Source organism: Aegilops tauschii, chromosome 2 (genome assembly GCF_002575655.3).
Source record: "Aegilops tauschii subsp. strangulata cultivar AL8/78 chromosome 2, Aet v6.0, whole genome shotgun sequence".
Taxonomy (NCBI): domain Eukaryota; kingdom Viridiplantae; phylum Streptophyta; class Magnoliopsida; order Poales; family Poaceae; genus Aegilops; species Aegilops tauschii.
Genome location: NC_053036.3, coordinates 465,123,854 through 465,128,354, shown reverse-complemented (window position 1 = coordinate 465,128,354; position 4,501 = coordinate 465,123,854).

Below are 4,501 nucleotides of genomic sequence, written 5' to 3'. Positions count from 1 at the left end.
TTCTTTCATTGTTTCAATGAGGAGAGGCGCAAGGCCATTGGTGAAGAAGTGGCCCGGCTCTTGGCGGCTGGGTTTATTGTGGAGATTTTTCATCCCGAATGGTTGGCTAACCCGATGCTGGAACTACATAAGAAGAATGGTACTTGGCGTATGTGTGTAGATTACATAGACTTAAACAAGGCCTGTCTGGTGGATCCTTTTGCTCTTCCCCGTATTGATCAGATTATTGATGCTACGCCGGGTTGTGAGCATTTGAGTTTTTTGGATGCTTACTCTGGATATCATCAGATCAAGATGGCAGTTAAGGACTAGGAGAAGACAGCTTTCATCACTCCCTTTGGAGCCTTCTGCTATGTCTCTATGTCTTTTGGGCTCAAGAGTGCCCAGGCGACTTATGAACAATGTGTTCAGAATTGCCTCCATGACCAGATTGGGCACAATGTTCATGCTTATGTGGATGATATTGTGGTGAAATCCAGGAAGAAAGAGACTTTGATAGATGATTTGAAGGAGACCTTTGACAATCTCCGGGTCTAGAAGATGATGCTTAACCCGGCCAAGTGTGTCTTTGTCGTACCAGCAGGCAATCTCTTGGGTTTTTTGGTTTCTGAACGGGGCATTGAAGCTAACCCGGAGAAAATCAAGGCTATCACTTCCTTGGCTAAGCCGGCGTGTATTAATGATGTTCAGCGCCTGGCGGGTCGTATTGCGGCCTTAAGCCGGTTCATAAGCTGGTTGGGTGAAAAGGCTATCCCTGTGTACCAGATGATGAAGAAAACATATCACTTTGTCTGGAGTGATGCTGCTGATCAGGCGTTTGAAGCCTTGAAGAAACAGTTAGTTGAGGCGCCGATCCTTGCTACTCCTATTGATAAGGAGCTCTTGTTATTATATGTGGCTGCTAATAGCCGAGTTGTCAGCATGGCAATTGTTGTGGAAAGGAAGGAGTCAGGCAAAGAATATCCGGTTCAGCGGCCGGTTTATTATGTCAGTGAGGTACTCATTGAATCCAAACAGAGATATCCACATTGGCAGAAACTAGTATATGGAGTGTTCATGGCTAGTCGTAAGCTGAAGCAGTATTTCTTTGGTCATCCCATCACTGTGGTGAGTTCTGCTCCCTTGGGGGATATTATTAAAAACAGAGAAGCCACAGGTTGGGCAGCCAAATGGGCCATTGAGCTTGGACCCCATGGTTTGAAATATGCGCCTCGAATAGCTACCAAATCTCAAGCACTTGTGGATTTTATCAATGACTGGACTGAGCTGCAGGTGCCTGAGGAGAAGCCGGATAGCACATATTGGACTATTGTCGGAGTAAATGGCCATGGGTAGGCTAACCGACTCCCCCTGGCTCTTCAAAAAATTATCAGGCCATTCGAGCCTTCAAGCATACAGAGCACATGGCCGCCTTCCCCCGACCGGCTATCCCCAGGGCCGACACCAGAAGGCGACCCGGCCTCAGAAACCTTCCCCAAGAAAGCTACGAGATGGCCGACTCCAGGAAGCCGGCCCCAAGAGGACCGACTCCCAGAAGCCGGCCAAGACTGCACCCACCAGGACTGTATCCACATAACGGTGATAAGACGGGGCGTGGCCGCAGTACAGCCTACTACCCCAGAATCCCGGAACAGGCATGGTCACAGGGCACCGTACGGATCAGCCATCACCCGTCCGGCGCGGCACCGTAGCCATGTTGACCTCGATGTCACCCACGACCGGCGCTAGTATGGCCTGCGGGCGGCAGGCCCCTTTAGCCAGAGAGACGCTCGAAGGCGGCCCAGCCTCCCCTAGTCGGCCAGGGGCGTAGCCGGCTCCCAATAGCCGGCTACCTCCCTCCCTCGAAACATGTGCCTCATTAAGGAGACAAGACGAGGTGAGGCTACAGTGAGAGCCCGCAAGGCGGCGGCACTGTAGCCACGCTTACCTCGACAAAGCCCTCGTCATCAGAGGCGAGGCAACAGTAATCAGCCGCCGACAAGGCCCCCAAGCGGTGGGGCCGGCCTGTCGACCAAGAGGCCGGCAGCCGGCGGGCCCCAATGACCGGTGGAGAAGCCGGCGAGCACAGACACTGACGGCTGGGACCCGCGCCCAGCCGGATTACCATTGTACCCCTGGGGGGTAGGCCTATATAAGCCCCCCGGGACACCCATGCAAAGGGTTGATCTCATAGAATTTCACACACCACATAGAGAGAAAAGGAGAGCTAGCCTTGCCCTTCTTCTTCCTCTAGACAAATAGCTCAAGGAGCACCTGTAGCTACTTGTATTGATCTAGTGATCATGCGGAGACCCCGCAGAGCAGGACTAGGGGTGTTATATCCACGGAGAGCCCCGAACCTGGGTAAGATCCGCCGGCGTGCATGTCTTCGCCTTATCCCGTTTCCAGGCACCGGCGATGTCTTACTGGCTCCCACAATGATAAGCCACCCGTTGGCATATGTCGCACCTACCACCCGACATTTGGCGCCCACCGTGGGGCCAGGTGCACCGTCGTCCGGAGACCTGTTCTGGACAGGAACCCTTTTCCTCCCCCGCGAGCGTAGCCAGCCTGCTACGCCCGATGGCGCTTGCCCCGACGCGCTGCAAGGTGTCGACGACGCCTGCGCGGCGAGCTGCCTCGCCGACCTTCTTGGCGAGACTCGCATCTCTGACGAGCCCGCATCCGACGCGGGCAAAGACTACCCCGAGAGCCGCCTCATTAGCCTCCTCGACCAGCTTCACGTCTCTAGCGAGCTTGCTGTGGACTTGGAGTCAGTCGGCTCCACCGACCCGATGCTTGTCGACTCCGACACGGAATCGCTCGAGGCCTACCCCTCCGACGTGGTAATCTTCGACGCCCCTCTCCCTCGAGCCGACAGTGGCAGCAGCGCTGTCACTGAGGTGCTGGTCATCAGCCACATCGTCGACTCGGGCGAGAACGCCCACGACGCCCTACAAGCGGCGATGCATGACTTGTCCGTCCCCATCCCGGCCGACGTTGATGCTGAGACTCTAGAGGCACGCCGCCTCGCCCTCATCGCGGAGGTCCAGAGGATAGCCTCCATGAGACGCCTCACCGAGGCTCACCAGCGCGAAGTCGACCGCGCCGCCTCATGGCGGGCCGAGCCGAGCCGGCCTTGTCAAGAAGCGCGGCGCGGCCATCGCCAGCATGCTGGGGGCAGACCGCCCAGTCTACGCCACGCCGCTCGAGAATCTGCGAGCCGCTCAGGCGGCCGCAGAAGAGTTGAACGGGCTGGGGGCTGATGAGCTCCCCTACATGACAAGGCGCATCCAGCAGCTGATCGACGCGGCCGCAGAACAACATGAAGCCGGCGCCCGCGCTGAGAGTCCTCCCCCACGCCGAGAACACGCCACCACATCCCGGTCGCCGACTGCGAGCGGCGCCCGCACAAGGAAAGACAAGGAGCCGGCTGCTAGCCGCAGCCGGACTCGAATCACCATCGAGCGCGACGCAGAAGGCCGCCCTCGAGCGGTGGAGCGCCAAGGCAATCCGCCTCCTCCCCCGCCTCGTGGGGAGAGATATCCCACCCCGCCGCCCGTCACGCATCCGACTCTCGGTGGCCGACTAGGCCACCGCGAAGGAGTCGGCAAGAACGACGCCCGCCACCGGATCGACCGCCTAGCACGATCCCTGGCGCTAGAAGAAGACGATGTCGGCCCGCCTTGCTTTGGCCCCCGCATCCGCGACGAGCCCTTCCCCAAAGGGTTCTCGCTCCCAGAGACACGCCCAAGTACAACGGCTCTGTGAAGCCGGAAGATTGGCTCATCGACTACTCTACCGCTGTCAGCATAGCGAATGGCAACAGGCGCGTAGCCGTGAAGTACGTCCCTCTTATGCTTCAAGGCATGGCACGCACCTGGCTGAACAGCCTCAAGCCCTACAGCGTCAACAGCTGGCTGGACTTCACGGAAGTCTTCGTCCGCAACTTCACCAGCACGTACAAGCGGCCTCCAAAGCCCCGCTAGCTCTCCTTGTGCGTCCAAGGGCCCAGCGAATCGACTCGCGACTACCTCATGCGGTGGGCCGAGCTCCGCAACTCCTGCGAGGGGGTGCACGAGGTTCAAGCCATCGAATACTTCACCGCCGGGTGCCGAGAGGGCACCCTCCTCAAGCACCGACTCCTCTGCGACGAGCCGGCTACCCTCGATGAGCTGCTGGTCATAGCCCACAAGTACGCCATGGCCGACTCCTCGATGAAGACCGAGCTCCGAGTGGACGCCTCTGGGAAGGTGCTCGCTCCGGCTCCCAAGACGTCGGCTGGTGACTCCAACCGACGCCCCTACCAGAACGACCACAAGCGCAAGGCCCCTATGCCACCTTCCACCAGTCGGCAGGTGGCCACTGTCAAAGACGAGCAGCCCGAAGAGCGGCCCGCCCCCAAGAAGAAGGGCGGCAGGCCGGTTTGGCAGCCGGCCTTCTCCTACGAGCAGACTCTCGATGCCCCCTGCAAGTTTTACAGCGGCGCGAAGCCGTCCAACCACACAACCCGGAAGTGCCA